General features: G+C 35.3%; 1 protein-coding gene across 1 annotated transcript in view; it reads left to right on the top strand.

The window, feature by feature from the left end:
• Window positions 1-499: 499 nt before the first annotated feature.
• THSD7A (thrombospondin type 1 domain containing 7A) overlaps window positions 500-19,848 on the top strand; it is a 222,196-nt gene continuing 202,847 nt past the window's right edge. Inside the window, exon 1 of the mRNA XM_041466725.1 lies at window positions 500-600. The gene's annotated coding sequence lies outside the window, so the exon portion shown is untranslated. The remainder of the gene's footprint in view (window positions 601-19,848) is intronic.

Genomic DNA, 19,848 nt, shown 5'->3' with positions numbered 1-19,848 from the left:
GACTTGGAAAGGAATGGGCAAGTCTAAGCCATGATTCAGAGGAATGCCCTTTTAAATTAGAGCTTTGAGATGGATGTAAGTTATGTGCTCAGATAGCGTAATAGGAAAAAAATGGGAGTAGAAAAAGTCCCAAAGAGATGACTGGCAGCAGGTTTTCACAGAAAAAAAAAATGTGTGGAATGTCCTGGACATGATTATACAACTGAGAGGTAAACATTGGGCTACTTAGGGAAATTCAAAATTATCCAGGGCCACGTGGGACACAGTAAACTTTGAAAGGCAGAGAGGTATTAATGCTATTATATGCTTCAAATATCTTCAGATGTTCTTAGCTATACAGAGATACTGAAGCTGAATTAACCATCACCTTCACATGGTTTACATCATCACTGCCTCTCCTTTAGTGAATCCTCAGGGGAACTCATATGGGTAATTTGTTCAATTTTTGCCTTCTTTTGTCTGCTTATTTATAGGTTGCTTCTGAATTCATTACATGGACGTTTTCCATCCTTATGGTATTGATTTAACATGCTCTGGAATCATGATGGTTGTGAAGTCCCTGGCTGGCAGTGGAGAATTCATGTTTGGTGTGGCAGAAAGGTGCGTTTAATTTGTGCTACTCACTGCTTTCCACGTGGAGCTTGTTTCTTTCCTGAAACCCCTTTGATTCTTCTTACAGAAAATTTAAAATATCTCGAATCAATAGCAATTATCTTTGCCTAACTAAGATGTAATTTACAGATAGAGCTGCAATCTGCATGAAGCAGTTCCATAAGTAGACTGCCAAAATGGACATGATTCTTATGTGGATAACAGAGATCTGCAGTTTATCTAAATGAAATATAGAGAGTTTAATGTTTATATTTTCGTTCCAGTTATAAATATGTCTGAGTAAAGAAAGCTAGGAAGGTCTCTAGGAAATAATAGCTAACTTGCTATTGTGCACTTAGGTTGTCTCACAAGTCAAAAATTGATTGTGAAATTGTACAATCCTTCATAAATGAACCTATCTTTGGGTAACATAGGTTTGACTTAAAATGTGATTGTAGGTAACAAAATCATGTTGTTCTTTTCATCTGCAACTTATTTGTCTGTATAGTTTGACCAAAATCCCATAGTGATTAAAGTTGCAAAGATTCATTTCTGACCAGGATATGAAAGAACCTTCCCTCTGAAATAGCCTGCTTTTTAGTCAATTCATGACCTTTATAAACAAAGCCAGGACTTTTTTTGAGGAGTAACTATTTTAACAGTCAATAGGCTGACTAGGATAACAGTTTTGTGCTAATTATATTTCAGTCTGTCCAAACCTATTTAAGTCACTTTTACATAGTGGCTTCTAATTTATTTGCTTTTCCGCTGTGACAGATCTGACCTCACGGTAAAGTGGACACATTACTTTCATAATCTGAAAGCCACTGTATTTTTTCCAAATTATTGGGTTTTGTTCAACAAATTTTGGACAAAATTCTATGAAACATGGGGAAATTGTGGGGCAAAAATCCTGTGGTAGGCAGATATGGCTTGATTGTTTAAAAGTACTAAAAAAGCTTAAATCCTCTCAAAACTCATCAACAATCTTTTTATATTAACTACATAAAATATGCAGAGTCTATGGTGTAGCTGATGCATTATTGACAGTTAGTTGTCCTAACAGACAGATGTGATGTCATTCAAAATTTATGACAGCAAAACCAGTAAAATAGTGCAAACATTAAAATAGTTGTTTATTATCCTACATAAATCGTACATCTAACGTGCTGTTATGAATATTCTAAAACTTCCCTGGTTGGTTTTGCTTTGTTTTGGGCTTTTTTTCTTGTTAGAAGTAAGAAATAAAAACTAAACAAAATGCTAGTGATTGCCTGTTAGAAATTGAAGATGAAATAAAGCCAGAATGTTCAGGTATTATCATGAGAAAGGGAGGGAGTACTAGTCTTTTTGTTTTTATATTGTAGAAAATAGTTGTTTCATTATCATAATTACATTGGTGTTCATGATATCAAGGTCAAACAAAATAATAGTAACAGTAGAGTGATGTCATTTTACTGATTCAGGCAGATATTAATTGAGGTTATGAGAATTTGGTGGTGCTGAAAAGAGACAGGTGAATATCAAACCCAGAGGACCTTCACTGTATTGCATATTCTTTTCCATCTGTTTGGGAATTCTATATTCAGCCATGGACTGGGAAAGGATTAAAAGTTGCATCTCCTTGTTTTCCATTTCACTTTTTAAAAAATGCTGCTTTCAAGTTAATATTATGATGGAATGTGTATATTTTTAATTTGAACTTAAAAGTTTGGACTTTTATAACAGAAAAACATGCTTTCTATTAAGTGTTTATATTTTAAAGCACTGAACTCTTCATTATTTATTCTGGTTCAAATAGTATTTCTTTGGTCATTAATGAAAATCATTAATAGTTTCATCAATGTGTGTTGGCTGTTTCTCTCTCTTGTCTCTGAAATCTTTTGTAATAAGAGGAACCATTTACTTTGCCCTTTTAGTGGTAAAAAAAAAAAAAGAAGTAATTTAAAAGATTTATGCCAGTAGAACATGGAGAGTATTAAATGAGGTTCACATTGGTTCTAAACCCAATAGATATTTAACTGAACAGTATTAATGGATGTTCAAAGGCATTTTGATTAGTTCATGCAACCAGCTCAACTTCCTAATAGAGGAGGCATGGTGATAAATGTGTGAAAAGAACTATGTTGATTAAGTAGTGTTGCTCTTTTACACAGTCCCTGGCAAGACAACAGCATATGAAGTATAAAGTCAAAACTTTACCAGCTGAATCAACACGGGAACATTTTGTTTGGGTTTTATATAAAACTGTTGTTGTGATAATTAAAAGATACTGCTTCCTAAGTTCTCCAATATCTGATTTTGCTTTAATTAAATTTTCTACGTGTTAAATAAATATTGGATGTAAGTTTGAATTGACAGTTAAGTTAGAAAATCAAACAGTGTGTGTGTCTTAAAATAAAAAAGCAATGATTATTTTCTGAGTCCAACTGGCTGATCTGATTTAGCTAAAGCTTTGCAAAAATGTCATCTTGATGGACATATGGAGCTGGAAAACATAATCTGATAATTTGTCAAATGCACATATGTGTTTAAGAAGATCTCCGAATGGGAACATTTTTTTGCTTAATGAGAGAAACTTCTGGCTCATTGCTTGATACATCTGACTTCAGCTGATCTCTCACAAGAAAGAGAGCATCACAAGAGAGGTCCAGGGGGCACCCAGCTACCCTGGGTGTCCCTCACAGCCCCCAGCAGCCATGTAGGGGTGGGCACTGGGCATTTTGGGCTGCTGGAACTAAGGCCATAGTAAACACTTGAGTCTTAGCCCTTAAGAGATGAAGCAGTGTTTGCTGAAGGTGACCTTTTGTCTGAAAATGAATTGCATGTGTTACAGTGATAGTAAAACAATGGTTTTCCTATGTTATGGAAGTTTTCAGTTTTTTTCTTTGTGCTGCAGAGCACAATGTCTTCAACAGAGTGTAGCAGTGGCAGATTTATGAAACTGTTTGAATATGACTGTGCTAAATATATGGTCTTTGATATTGAGAGGTTCTTTTTAATTTGTTTTAATCTTGTGTGTGGTGTGTAAATGAAAGGAAAACAAATGTTTTTTTCAGATCACTCAAGAAAAGTAGGAAAATAACTGAAATAGCTGGATGTTTCTGTTAAAATGTGCCAGTGCTTGGCTAAAATTATGGCACTTAAACAGATTTACATTTTGAACCATGAAAAAGAAGGCATTTGGGTTCCAGCTGGTAATTAACCCCTACCACTTTCTCCCTGGCCTCAGCTCCTCTGGCAGGATATGTATTCTGGAGGGAGGACCTAATCTGTCTTTTATCCTCTCTAATTGCTCTGCTCCTATAATTGGATGTGTATGTCTGTACCCACTGCAGTGGTTGTGGCCACATCTTCCATTTCAGGAAGGTGGCATTACTGATTCACATCTGCCACACCTGGCACAAGGATCTCAAATTTTAAGAGAAAGTGGGATTTTCCTTAAATTTAGTGGGATGTATGGAAAAGGAGAAGAAAGGACATCTAGGGGTTTTGTTGTTCTGTTGATTTATTTTGGTTTTGCCTTTTTCTTTTTCTCTTTATTTTTGTATTTTTCCCTGTTTTTCTTATTTATTCTCTGGGAGCCTGTGGCAGTTGGTGTTGCATTTACACAGATCTGAGTGACATGACTTTTGGCCATAGGCTGCATCAAGTCTCACAGCAAATATCTGATTACCTCCTGACCAGCAGCTAACCCTGTTCTCCAGCTGCTCAGTAAAGAAGGATATCTGCTATCCAGCCATTAATCAGTGTAATATGTTGTTGGTCTTCTCACATCAGCCCTGTGCCTTCACCACATTCTCCCTGCTTTTATTCCTGCTTTCCCCTGCCTGTCAGGTACTCTGAGACCTGAGAGTCCTCCCAGCTTCCTATCACATTACTTTTCAGTTGCTGGCAGGAAGAATTATATAGTTATCCATGGACATTGCTACAAGATGCATTTAATGAATGGCCAGGCTGTCAAATATTTGAAAGTGATGTAGGAGGAATGTTTCTTGCCAGTTTGAATAAGTGTCTGAAATCTGGGATTTGCAGTAAGTGTACAGGTTCTCAGCTTGTCTGGGCAGCAGCTGCCTGCCTGCAAGAGAAATGAAGCTATGGAATGGCTGTGCTTGTGAAAAATGTCAATATTCGCCTGCTGTGTTGCTGACAATTTTTAGTTCTTCTTGTAAAATGTTCCCTAATTAACCACTGGCATGAGATGCTTCATGGGAATTAGATGTCATTTTTTTCAGAAATAAAGGAAGAAATATTTCTCATCCAACTGGGAGTAATTGGCAGCTGTGCCCAAAGTCTTGATATTGCTAAGTCAGGTCTTTAACTGAAATGGAGAGTCACATTAAGGCTTGTGAAAGTTGCATGATAATTTAGTTTCTTTCTTATTGGTGTGACATGTCTGATACTCAGCTCCTCTGATTCTTTGCTCTGTACTTTTATGTGGGTTTGCATAAATATCTGCTTGAGCTGAATCACATTTCCTTTGCCCTTACAATTCTCCATGAGCAATGCAATTAAACAGCTCATGAAAAATAGTATACTAGTAGGGTTTGATTTAGGCCAGTGTTTATAGCACTTAAACCAGTGTATCTTAGGCCTATCCTGTGTTGACATAAAAAGCTCATAGAGAAAATGGCATTATTGCAGGTATAGAGCTGCTGTAACATGTAATCATATGGTTCTCTTACAGCCCTTAAGAACTTTTTCCCTATATACAGACCTGCTTTATGTAAGAGGGAAACTTCTAGGATATTAAGCATGCTCCCATTGTGTTAACATTTGAATTTTGGCATCAGAACTGGTATTGACAGTTAGTCCATGCTGCAACATGCTTCTCATGTTTCTAAAATAGTGGTTTTTTCTGCTTATTAATAGTAGGTGCTTTAGTGTTGCTCGAAAATGTAAAACAGAGATGGTTGAAAATGATCTCAGGTGGAGTAATTTTCAGTAAGAGAAAAGTCTGGGGACAGCAGAAAGCCCAATATAGGGTCATTCCTGCCAGATACAATAAAGTATTCTAGTGAGATTCTCATGGATAATACTTTTATAGAAATAGGATATTTTGTAGCAGCTACAAAATTAAGACTTCAAAAATGAAGGACATGAGCAAAATCAAATCTGCTGCTTTGCTTCCTTGATCTGCATACCCAGGCTGTCAGTATTCTAATGCATGGTAGAAGCATGATCCTCTATTTTCTGAGGAAAAGGGCTTCCATGTGCCTGGAAGTAGCAAAGTAGCACTCTGGAATTGGCTTTTCAGGATCAATGGCTCTTAATGAATAAATTGATTCTTCTCATTGCTCTGTTTCTTAGTGTTTATTATATACATAATGTTTAGAGAATATGTGGATGTAAAAGTAACATAGTTATTAATAATTGTATATAATTATTAAAATATTATATAATACTACTGCAATATTTAATAAGTGTGTTGTAAACTACATAGGCTAGCTGAAAAATAAATGGTCTTGAAACTTGGAAGCTGATTCAAGAGTGTGATGACTTGCAGATTTTTTAATTAATTAATTGAAACCTTCATCTTTGTTTAATCAGAAATGTGTCTAGATTAGTAAAGATGTGCAACATATTAAAATGAATTTCTAAATTATTTTCTATATAAAAGGTTTAGAACAAGAAAGAGTTCTCTTGGATTATTTGCACCACTTTTTATATTTTGAATAAAAATTTCAGATACAAAGTGACTCCTCAGAAATACCATAAAATGAGAAAAGCTTAAGGGCAAGTTGTGCTGTTAGTGAATGATGATTCTTCTATCTGGCAGTTCTGTTGGCTTGAATAATACAAGGTTTATGTGATTTATTATCTTACAGTGCTGAAGTAGTCTACTAATACAAATGTTTCCATTTAAAAAGAAAGTGAACTTGCTAAATGGAAAAGATAATGTTTTATTAATTTTTCTTCTTGGTTTTATGTTCTTGTGCCCTGCAGCTCTAGTGCAGCTGCTGTAAGTGGAATTGCAAATACCAACTTGCTTAATGGGGTAATTAAAGGCAGTGGAGGAAAGTTATGTAATGGATACTTGCTAAGTGTAAAACATATTCAAGCAATACCATATGATATTTTAAACAGTGGAATTGTCTCCTGAGGTTGCAAAGGCATTGAATATCGCTTGTGGAATAGTTCTTTTTTTTCTGAAATTGGATGTAAAAAAAAGTAAAAGGCTCTTCCTTAATTCAGCAGAAACTAAATTATTTTTGTTCATTTTACTTGAGTAATTTGACATTTTTTCCCATTATTAACCCAACTTCCCAATATAGTTAAAAAAACAGTGTATTGAAATCCTGGCTAGCAGCTGCATTATTAGGAAGACTATTATGGAAAACCAGTTTTCAGGAAAAATGCTTTATCTTCAGATTATGTCCATCATTGCTCTGCACATCTTTGTGTAACTGAATGCAACTGAGGACAGACTCCAAGGGCACAGAGCATTGTGTAGTTTAGCAGGGGAAATAAAAGCTGTTTAACATGTTCAGAAATCTGTGATTAGATAATTGAAGACTTTTGTTTTCAAGACTACCGGGTTTTGACACTGGACTTTGTCTTTTTAAAACTACTGTTTGATATTTTGAGACAGCTTCCAGTACACTGGACTTCACAAATCTTTCCAAACATAGTATTTGGATTACTCACTAGAATTGTTTCCTTTAGTAGCAAAGTGTAAAAATGAAGTATTATTCACAGTGTAACCATAGTGATAAAGTTATAAATATATATAATTCAGTGCACATCTAAAAGGAGATTTTCTACATTTTAAAGAACAAAGCAGAAACTGGCTCTGCTATTAAAATTAATGTATATGGAACTACAACATATTTGAAATGAATTGAATAAAAGTTTGGGCAAAATATACAGTATGACCTCAAACTGAACCAAGGGAAGATTAGATTGGATATTAGGAAAAACGTTTTTCATGGAAAGGGTTGTCAAGCATTGGGAGAGGCTTACCAGGGATTGAAAAATCTGTTATTGGTCACACTGCAAAAAAAACCCCAAACCTGGGATCACTGTTGAATTATGTTGTTCATGTTTTACAGACTTGCTTCAGGAAACAGTGACATTTTATATAATAAGACTGACTTTAATTTCAAAATTGGTGCCCGTGAAATTTGCGGTTGATAACTATGACTTCTTTTTTAGGGTTGCAGAATAATCTGTACTGGCTGGTAATATGGATTTATGCAGGTAAAGTATGATTTGGTCTAACAAAGTCAAAATGATGCCTCTAGAAACAAGAAATGCAGGCCTTATTTTCAGAGAGCTCCTGAATTCTTGACTGAGGAAAACAGTGACTCTAGAGAGGGCTTAGGTAGTCAGAAGAAAAAGTAACTCCTCAAGAGCAACCAGTTTGACAAATATTAGTTCAGTCTCTGGCTGTGAAATAGTGCAGGAAAGACTAAAAGTCAGCATTTAGTAAAAAGACTGAAAGACATGTTTTAATCTGTGAAATCAATACTGGAAGTGTTCTCAGTGATTGATGTTGATAGTTTAAAAGCTTGCAGAAGAGCAGGAGAAGATGTAGAAAAATATCACATAAATATTGCTTGAGGAAACTGCAAAACCCCCTGTTTATTTCATTGATAGCAATCTTTAGTATTACTTGGTATAAAAGACATAAATTCCTTCAGATGGGGAATAAATATTAGGGGGTAAAAGTATTCAATTAAAAGAAATGTGTTTTTGAAAAGTGGAATGGATCACATGTAGTGATCTGGAAATACCTGGGGGAGTGTACGTTTGGTAATAGCCAAGCAAAATCTGATCCAGTAAATCCTAGGAACATGTGAAACTCTGAGGCAACATATTTTGCAGGTAGTCAGAGATGTAGTGTGAGGAGTACGAGTCCCTCTGTGTAGTAGTGGACACAGATAAGCTTTGTTGGGATTTGATAATTCCAAGGCTGAGCTGAGATTCTGTAACTGCATCATTTTAATTTCATAAATCTCTTCTTTCATTGAAAAGTTTCATTTTTAAATTATTTAAGTAATAATTATTTTAGTTTGTTTCCATTTGAAATAGTTGATGGGTTTTTTTTGGGAGGGGAGTGTTGTATAAAAGCTATAGGCCAGCTCTTGGTGGTAAGGAAAGCTCCATCCCTGACAAATATCTTGCGTTATGCACTTTGGTTATGATCAAAGGGGGGAACTTTAGGTATGATGACAATAACTTCAATTAATATAATAATATTTAAAAATCATTGCCTTGCTGGGTGAGGTGATAATATACACGTTATCCCATAGAGCCCAACCCTAATCTCTCAAACCTACATGCCAGCCTGACTTCAGAGCATTTTTGCTTGGCTGTGGCAGTCGTGTTTTTCTGCATTTGATTATTGTTGGCAGGCTGTAGAGGCTGTTCTCATCTCTGCCTCGCCAGATCTCTACAGTTGTATGTCATCCTGGAAGTGTAAGAAAGCTTCAAGATGACCTGGAAACTATTACATGTTTATGGTCCAAATTTTGTAAATGTTTCTCAGTCCAAAAGAGTGATTGGATGGAAGGGAAGCTTATGAAAAGCATGAGAACAGGGAATAGAGTGCTTTATGAATGGAGGTGCTGAAGAACTGTAATTACCATATAAATAGGATTTTTTTTATTGTTACGGAAGGAAGGAACATACTACAAATCTGGAAGCCAGATAACATGGGCGTAATCTAATTTAGTTGTCTGTAGCTGAGTTTGTAATATGGCCGTTCTATATTCAAAGTCAATTTTGATATTTTAAGGTAAGATTCTTCTGACTGCTTTTAGAAATATACTTCCAGGCAAGATAAATTGTATCTTATTGACTAGGTCTTTATTGACTGTAATGAAATATAGCTGAAAAGTAGTTAACAACAATGGACACTGATGAATCCTATTCAAGATATGTATTCAGAACACCACAGGCAGTGCAATATTGCACATTTCCATCAAAAATGCATGTACTTCTGAAATAGTTGTGAGAAAATTATATCCATTCTTCCCAGCCTAGCAGTATGAAAGTTCATGCACTTGATTAATAGACAAAAAGAAATCAAATGCATTGTATGGTTGACTGATTTATGCTGAAAAATGTGCTTTATCTTTGAACTCTCAGATTGCAGGTCAGACTGGATTGTGTAACTTCTGTTTCAGAACCTTCTGTGCAGATGTGATTGCACAGATATGTGAAGAAAAGAGTCCGTTCAAACAAAAGCTGAGCAGATTTCTTTAGCCGTTGTCTATCCCGGATACCATTAATGGAGGCTTGAGAAGCAACTGCAGTCCTAATAAATTGCAGTAAGCTTTTAACTGGTATTTTGGAAGGAAGGGAGGTAAATTCTGAGGAGTGGTTCTGACCCGTTTTCCTGAACTTTCTCCTCTTCAGAAGTATTTTGCCTAATCTTCCTTTTTTGTATTTGTTCATGTACCTTTCCACACAGATGTTGAGGTTTATTTATATGCTTCAAAGAAATAATTTTACAGGAAGTACAAGTATTTTAAAGTGACTGCCAACATACCCAGGATAAACTAGACATTATTCTTTTAACATTTGTTAAAATTGTTTAATTAGTGAACTTCTAAAAGCCTTTTATTGTTCTTCACTTTTAATGTAATTTGGGTATTGAAATTTAATGAGTTTATACTTTTTAATGAGAATATTGAGATCTTTTGTATGAGTTGAAGTGTTAAGACCATGAATATACAATAGATTAAAATAATAGAGCTTTGGTGACTTAATGAAAATAAGCAATGGGATGCTCCCAGGAACACTTGTGTTTTTGCACCAGCTGGCAAGTAGGCTTCTATATCACCTAAAGTTTTTAGTCAATAATTCAAATTTAAGAGAAATTATTAAAATGCACAGAGGAAAGTCTTACAATGGCCTTCCTGGTCAGTCTGGAGACAAGGAAAGGAATGTTTTCTTCTTTATAATAATGAAGTATTGAAGCATCTGTGTCCTTTCCAATTTTGTGGAGAATGTGACTGTCAGTGAAGTTCAAAGTGCGGGACTGAAGCAGTTTAAAGAATAATTATTCATGAAAAGTACAATATATAACATCAATGGACAGGTTGTGTAGCTTTAAAATGTTCATGGTAGAAGGTCAAACAGAGAACTTCAGATTTCAAGAATAATAATTTCTGTTGATTTCTACTTTTTTGTTGAATAGAATAAAAGGCTGTGAACCCCAAGTGATCAGGCATGTATTGACCACTTGGGTTTCTTCTACTGTTTTGAACTATTCATTTTAACACCTTGAGCTAATTGGATGTGTGAGAAACTATAATTAATTTTCCAATTTAGATATGTTTACTGTTATGTCAGAGAGTAAAGGAAACTTCTTAAGTGTTGTGTTGTGGTATGTATCCTCCTGACCCATGGAAATTCCATGGAAATACTGATTTGAAAGCTTAAGAGCTTTGATAATGCGTCTTGTTGGTGAATCAGCTGATGTTTTATTCAGAACAGTAACTGGGAGTGGAAAAGGTATCCTTTTTGGTAATTAAAAGTGCTCAAATGCTGTAGTTTGATGTGATTTCTTAGTTATTCTATTCCTGCTTTTATGCAGTTCCTCTTGGAATTTGCAAGGACAAGCACTTATTCCAGATTCTACAGGAGTGCTGAGTCCTGAAACTTTGCTTGCTGCATGTACTGGTAACACATATACATGCACAGAAGGGGATTTGGGACTAGATTTGCACACTGAAATGTTGCACCATTGTCTCCCTCGATAGCTCTCAAGTATTTAACCTCCCTTTACAAATGAATAGATGTTCAGTCATTAAAAGGGAGGTGTCCTGTTGTGTACTTTGGCACAAATATTCATCCTGTCTGTGTAAGGAAGTTTGGAAGAGTTGAAGAGTTTAGCAAGCAGCCAGAGCTGCCAAGAGGTTTGTGCTTCCTACGACATGAGTGCACCTGGCAGCTTTGAGGCACGTGGCTGAGGTGGCCCATGCTCAGCCTGCAGGTCTGTTCTTGCCCTGCTGGGGATATTTTGGATATCTTCTTGTAGAGAGCTGCTCCTGGTGCAGTGCTGACCGCAGGTGTGGACCAAGGCGTGCTGCCTGGTGGTGTCACATGCCCTAAAAGCCATCACAAGTGCCTTCTTCCCCAGCATCTCCCTCAGTGGCCAGGCAACCACAGTGCCCACCATGCCACAACCCTTCCTCACAAATGTCCATCAGAAAACTGTGCTTTCAAGCACTGTATTTATAAACACGTGTAAAGTTGTTAAATATGCATAAGGTAAGTTGGTGTTTGGCAAATAACTGGAATGTGGTAAATAACTACATTCAAGTAGAATGAAGGCCTAATAGAGGTGGAGCATATATTTTTGCAAGGATTAAACTAAAAACTTTTAACTGAAAGTTGCGAGGAAGTGTAAACAAACAAAGGAAGATAGTTCTGTTGACATTTTATTGTATAATCGAAATTACTTTCTTCATGTTACAGCTGTAATATGTATGAATTTATTCTTGCAAGCTTTTTTTTTTTTTGACTTTGTTTTGCTGGTTTTAGAAATAAGGCAGGTACACGCAGAAGGACAAGGAAATAGTCATTTCCAGCTTTTATCTGCCTTCCCACAGTAATTGAGAATGCTACTTCTAAGTAGCTTTATAGAAGCTTCCACTTTATAGAAGTATCCCATTTGGATAATATTTATTTTTATTGGTTTTTCAGTGATTAGTCTTACCTTCCATGTCTGCCAAATAGCCTCTCTGAGGAGCCTACATATAAGAAACATGAATTTATATATAAATTCAGGGAAATAATCAGGAAAATGAAATAAATAAATCTTCTTGCAATACAAGGTGCAATACAAGGTGAACTACAAAATAGTTTTAGAGGTATTTGTTATACATATTCATTCTGTAATTAATCTCAGACCTCTCTTGTACAGCAAAATATTTTCTGTTGTAAGGTCTACTATGTGAATAGAAACATATGTATTTAAGTTAGATATTGGGTTATCTTATTTTTGCTTTCTTTGGTAATACTTAGTGGCTTCTTTTTGTAGTTCATGTTAGCTTTATTGTTTTTCTGCATGAAAGAAGATCCTGCACACAGTTTGATAACTGAATTTTAAGGGGAAGCATGTCCATGGGTGCTAGTAATGAAACTAAATCTTTATCACTTTCAGTATATAGTTTGCTTGGACTATAAATTAATTAAAGCAGTATGTAATTCTGTAGGACTTCTGGCTTATGGATAATAAATCCATCTCGGTATTTTTTTATCTGTCTTCTGTGTTACAGTGATTCCTTGACTTGGTGCTCATACATTTTTTTTTTCAGTAAAATCATAGAAGTCAGAACTACAAATAGACGTTCCATCACTAGAAAGAAATCTGTGTAGATTTTGATTTCTTTTTAGTGGTTTTTTTCCCCCCAGCACCTCTTACAATAAATAGTCTGATAATATGTTCCTCTTTTGCTTTTATCTGTAATTTTAAGTGTCAGTCTGTCTTTTCAGGATTAGGACATGTGTTCCATTAACTTTCATGCCTCCCTGGCAGTCTTGATAATGAAGTGATAGATGTTGAAATAACAATGAGAGATAAGTATGAGAACTCTCCAGGAACACATTGTACTAACATAATGCCATATTTGAACTGTCTGATGTTTTTCTTACACAGTAAACTAAAAAAAAACAAACCAACAACAAACTCTTGGTAGAATGGTGGAGTTATATGAATCCATTTTAATTTATATGTGCTCTCACATATTAATGAAAGTGTTAGTAAGTTTTATAGAGGAGACATAACTTAAGACATAATATCACAAATTATAATTATGAGTTAATAAAGTTTCAAGCACTTAATGGAGTCAATTTTGCAGTCATCTATAGCTTAGAACTCTCACATTTTGCATAACAAAATTTGCCTATTTGCCTAAAGTATCTTTAGTGACCTTGACTGGGAGATTTTGCAACAGTGCATTTGGATTGATTCCATGTTCTATTGTTTTTGAACACTAGAAGCTTCTCATAAATGAATTTCTTAAACAGTAACGTGTAGTTTCAAATTACTTAAGAATGAAACATTACTAATATAATTTTACTGTGGTCAGAATGCTTGAGATTCTTTGTTAGAATAATTAGAAAACATGGGTTACAAACAGTGTATCTTTATACAGATATCCTCAGTAAACATAGACTTTATTGTAGTGCAAAATCATGCATTCTGAGCAGCAACACTGACTGGTGCAAGATATTTGTCTTTTCTGTGAAATCCCATTCCTGAGCAACTACTATCCCTGCTTAGCATCTTTCAGTCTTTTCTTACCAAAACATTGAATGTTCTATTTTTTAGCTCGACAACATTTTAATAACCAGGCCAGTGCTCTGTTCTAAAATTAATTAAATAAATTCATTAAAAAGGCAATTTTGGCTTTTTATTTATTTATTTATTGCTACAGAAGATGTTAGAAACCTGAACTTCCACAACACAGTTTGGAATCAACACTGTTGATTTTGCATAGGTTATACCTGCTGAAAATAAATGAACTACAGGTCCAAAAATAAATCTTCTGAGTATTAGATTTCAGTAAGAAAATATCTGAAGTGTGCTCAGACTAATCTTGCCAGTAATTGAACATTATTTACATGCTTTTAGTCTTCAGAGTACACTGTAAAACTTAGTAAATTTTAAAATGGTGTGATGGCAAGTAGGAAGTGGTCAGCCTCTTTAGTCAAAATATTAGAAAATAACCAATAATATGACAACTTATGAGGTGTTCCACAAAAGTAAGGTTATTTCAACCATTGTTTTGGTTAATTTTTCTTCATTGTCTCTTTCTTTTGAGATGATCTATTATTTTTTGGTGGAAGTAAATTCTAGGGTCTTATCAAACTGGGCACATTGAGATATAATGGTAGATCAGTTCACTTTACTATAACACAGCTTTTCTGTTGCGGATTTATTTGTGCATATTTACTTGAGCTTGCTGGGTATTAGAGCCAATATCTAAGCAGTCTACTTAAACATAGCATGTTCACCTCAATCTGGAGAAAATAGGTCAAATTCTGACATATACTGTGACTTCATTAAATTAGAATTCTGTCTTTCTGCTGCCAACAGATGGATGACAAATTTAACTTGAAAATATTTAGGGCTCATCACCTTTGCTAATGTTGGGAGAGCAGCTTCTAGCTTATTGTAAAAGATAAGAATTATGTTTTGTGCATTTCTCTGGTTGTGTTACATTAAATGAAGAAAGGGTTTTGCTCTGCTTTACTTTAGAAAATGTATTGTGCATATCAAGTTCTGTTTATCACTCTAGGAGCTGAGTTTTGTCCGTTGGGGTCAGATTGCTGCCAGGATAGTATAACCCTTCACCAGAGGCATAGGTAAGGTGGAAAGAAGTCCTTAGCTGGGGAGTACTGTAAGATATATATGTAAATGTTGTGAAGTCCTGCTTTATAAAGCCAGGAGTAACTTATTATTATTATTCTCATCTTGTGTTAGTGCAGTAGTGAATAGAAAACAGAAGGCAGAAGCTAGAACAGGGCAAGAATCACCCAGACATTGGTCTGAATGATCTTGGAGGTCTTATCTTGGAATGGCCACAATGGTCTGCTTATTTGTAAAGGGGCAAACCTTTGTGGCTTCACTATGAAGAAATGTACCATCAGCTCTAATGAAAACTGTTGCTCTCAGAAATTACACAGAATGACTGTAATAAAAACACTTCATGTCAGAATATGAAAATATTGCTTATTTGTGCTGAAAATAATATCCCAGATGTTTTATACGCATTCCAAACATTATACTTACTTCTGTGTCCTGAAAATAACTGCTTGACAACATATTTTGTAGATAAGTACATAGTAAACCTTGCTTCTCTTTCCCCCATGGTGTATCACAGATGGAGTAAATGGGGCTGTAACTCCCCTGGGTTCTTAAAAATGCACTGCCTTCGTTCAGATGCTGTAGCTGCATCGTTGCCTTGCTACTAAAACTGTCCGACTCAGTCTGGCATACCTCATGCAAAGCCTTTCTAGATTAAACTGACAGCTTTGCTTAAAATCTCTTTATGGATTGTTAATCACCAAAACAGAGGCTATTCTGCAAATATTTACTGGGCTGCAAGTGTTCTTATGGCTGGATAATCTGGTAGATTTGAAAGGCAATGGTGAGCAGCTATTGTGAATTGGTGAACAGCTATTCTGAATTAAGAACCACATAAAATACCAGAGTAGTAGCTATAACAAGAGTTTTGACTTATCTAATTCAAATTCTTGTCTTTCAGTTTGGAATTAGTCTCTCCCTGGAGTTCAAGGAAAGATTTCAGGATTTATTCTTAGAAGGATCATTTTTAAATGACAGGAGAGTGGATTGAAGTGAATGAAAGCTTTGTTTTTAGAAACACTTTGAATGTGTTGAATTTCCTTTTTTGTTTATGATGTATGTTGAAACACAGAATACAGTTGGAATTCATGAAAATCTGTCTGCTTCTACATCCACCTTCCTTCTTTTATTTTTACCACAAACTAATATGTAATAGATGTGATCTATTTGATCTGTGAAATCTGTTTGAAATATTATTTTTTTTCCTCGCTTTTTTTTTTCCCCCAGAGGAATTTTCCTCCCCCTTAACCGTGGTTTGGTGTTTTGCTACTTACATAAGTTGGTATAATAAATTTAAGTAACCTATTAATTCAGTTGAGGAGTTTGTTTCCTGTCAAAGGATTTGTTTTTAAATCTTGGGTCTTACTCTTCCCTTGCCCTATGACAAATATGTAGTGGAAATTAATGTTCCAATCTACTTGAAAGGCACATTTAACAGGAAAGGGAGGGTTATTTTTAAAGTAGGAAAGGAAAGTGTTAATTGCAATAGTATTTTGACAAACATAATTACCATACATAAATGCTATACAGCATACATTTATACTATTGTATGAACAAAATTATATAAAGGAGGTGTCTAAACAGAAGAAATGCAAATTGTGATGTGTAGTAAGATACATGTTTTGCTAGTACAGCTCATAGGTTGTGTAAATATGTTGTGTTATTTCAGTAGTTTCTGAATTCTGGTGCTGACTGAAATATCTGGAAACTTTCATCTTTTATAAAGTTTAACGTGCACAGAAAAGACATTTATTTTTTATTTTTTAAATTATTAATTTAGCTAAAGCATTTTCTGTATTCAAAATCCTGCATCACAGCCACAGAAGTCCCAGCTGAAAGCAATCTAATGGCAGAGGTGAGGAAGACAGCAGCTGAGGAATACTAGAATGATGAAGGTAGTTCTTATTGTAACCATGTGGCTAAGTGCTTTTGACTCAGAGATGTCAAGTGAATTCTTTAATCCATACAAATGGAGTGCCCTTTCAAAGTGTGAAAATTTCTGAACGACTTAATCAATTTTGAAGTATTTTAATTTCTTCAGTGTTCCTTACATGTTTATTAGATTTCCACTATGGTTAAGGTTGCAATTTGGAATCAGGTGCAAAATAAAGATATGTTTTATGAAGGTATTAATATAAAACTTTGTGGTAGAGCAGTATCTCCTCTAAAGCCACGGTGCAGCCTTTTTAACTCACTGCAGGTTTAGCTGTCATCTGATGGAGAATGGGAGGTTTCCTGATGCATTTCCATTTCCAGGCCCCCTCTCAGAGAGGGCCCTTTTAGCACCACAGTCCTGCCTGCTGCTGAGCCCCTTCAGCTCATTCACTGTCCCAAAATCCGTGGCAGCACAGCACCCTCAGAACTCTCATTCTTGTGCACTCTTTAATGGGGTGCTTCAAACTTACTGTTACCAAGTTATTTTTGTGGCTCTTCTGTTTTGGACAGCACAAGCGTAGGTCTTGCACTTTTCCTGTGCTGGTTTCCTGATTCACAGTCTGTGCCAGCTCCCACTAATATCAGGACTGGGGCCATTCCAGTAATTGTTTTGGATGGAGAGCAGAGGAGGAGTCCTGGATTAAGCTCATTTTCAGCAGATTAACCTTTTATTTGCTGGTCTGTCTTCTAATTGCATTTTTGTTTACATGACCTGTAGTTATGGTGTCATTATAATATAACCATGAAGTTTACATATTACAAAATTTCTTTGATCTTTACTAAATAACTAAGAGGCATTGTGATGGAGGCAGACATGCTCCTGGATATTTAAGCTTCCAGATTTCTGTTGCTGCCAATCTCTCCTGTTTGGGATTTGTAGTTGGAGAGCTATGTTCTTAATAAACTGTCAGTCTGACCAGCTGTGTGTAGTGAATGTCTGGAAGAAACTTCTTACTAAAGTCTTTGTTGTTCTTTTTTAACCTTTGTTAATGGATTGTCAGGTTTAGTTGGGTTAGTAGCTAAAGGACTTGTAGCTGTTATCTTCAATAATACTTAGCGTTGGTTGTTTTATTACCACTGTGAGCAGAATGGATCAATGTGTGATAAGTCTTGTACCTGTTTGAAGTGGGAGGGGTTCCACAAAGATGCTCAATTTACCTCAAAATGTGCTTCTTAACATAGTGTAACTACATCGTTCCCCTCTTAAATTAAAGGCACATCTGAAATGTGAATTTCACAAAAATCAAGTTTTATTTCAATGATTTCAACATTTTAATTTGCACTTTAATTTTTATGAATTGAGTGATTTAAAGATATTTCTTTTTGGGTTTAAAATTATAGAATTGTATTATAATGATAAATATTACTTAGGTACAAGTTACACTTCTGGTACTGTAGTTCACATATTTTAACTTGCTCCAGTATGAATTGATGTGTCTATTAATACTGTGATTTAGAAATGGTGTTCCCACTGAAACATCCCAAACCATATGCAGCTTTTACAAAAGTTTACCATTAAGCTAATATCACTATTTGGAAAAATAAAGGCAAAGAAAAAAAGGTATTAGTGCACTGTGTCAAACATGTGATCTTAAACTGCAATTGTTTCATTTAGCATTTCATCCCTAGAGTGGAAATTACATTAGGCCCATTACTATTGTAGGGTGTATAATTTGTCAGTCAGCCACTTGTAACATTGCTTTTTTTCAGGTAACTACAAAAACTAATACCTATTTTCCTTTTTTTTCTCCTCTTCTGTTTTGTGGGTTTGTTGTTGTTTTGTTTTAGTGTTAATTAATTGTTTCAAATATGGGGAAAAAATTATGGGCAGTTTGAAATGGGTAGGAAAGCAGTAGATTGGAGAGTGGGAAAGTGAACAATGGAGGCATGTTTTCATTAGATTAGAAATATTATTCTTTGGAACTCAAGGTGCAAATTATCCTGTGCCATAATGTTCTTTTCAAACACACAAGATAAAATTTGCATATCTAAATTGGATCAGCTTGAATGGGTTTCCCTGCTGTCTCATCCCCTCAGCTACAGTCTTTCTGAAATGGCCTGCAGGTGGATCCAAATAGTAATTTTTAAGTGCATCTTTGAAATATTTTTTTCTTTTAGTTTTATATTGATTTCTTGCAATGAACATCAGCAAAATGTCTCCTATGTCTCATCTAAGGATAATCTACGTGATAATTAGAGGTTTAAATTTAGCTGTGCTTACACTGGCTTTAAGAATTGCAATTTAAACTGGGTCAATAAAATCACAATTGTTTCATATTGTTAAAATAATAACTTTCCCTTTCCTGTTCTCTACCCTTTCCCCCTTTCCTTTCATCTTAGAAATAATGTTTTATATAAATTTTGACAAATTTTGCCAGCCAAGGGAAGACCCTGCAAACAATCTTGTTCTACAATGCTGGGCTTTTCTTCTGTTTTTTAAAGGTAGACTCACTGATAGTGTACTGATTTGGATTTCTGTTCTCCCTTTCCATAAACTCTCACGACTTTGATAATATTTTATTACATTAATCAGGATGGAAGTGTATAGATTATTTTCACCTCCTCTAAAACAACTGTATTCTTAATAGATTTTTATTGAGTACCTCATCATGGTCTGCAGCGTCCTCATGGGGGAAACTGCAGGGGCAGTCACTGATCTCTTCTCCCTGGTTAGCTTGGCAGGACCCAAGGGAATAGCAGGACTCTGTGTAAGGGGGTTCTTAAGCTGGATATTAGAAAAATGTTCTTATCCAAGAGGGTGGGCACTGGATGGGGCTCCCCAGGAAAGTGATCACAGCACCAAGCCTGGCAGAGTTCATGAAGCTTTCAGGCAATGCTCTTATGCACATGGTGTAATTTTTGGATCAGGATTTGGACTGTGTGCTCCTTGTGGATCCCTTCAAACTCCGAATATTCCATTATTCTGTTATTATAATTCATTTAATCCAGCTGCTCAATTTATTTTGTGTTTATTTGGTAGTATGACTTCTTCTGAC

This window comes from Pyrgilauda ruficollis, unplaced genomic scaffold, assembly GCF_017590135.1.
Source record: "Pyrgilauda ruficollis isolate IOZ18807 unplaced genomic scaffold, ASM1759013v1 scaffold2, whole genome shotgun sequence".
In the NCBI taxonomy this organism is placed as follows: domain Eukaryota; kingdom Metazoa; phylum Chordata; class Aves; order Passeriformes; family Passeridae; genus Pyrgilauda; species Pyrgilauda ruficollis.
The sequence above is the reverse complement of the archived record's forward strand: the minus strand, read 5'-3'. Positions and strand labels throughout refer to the sequence as shown.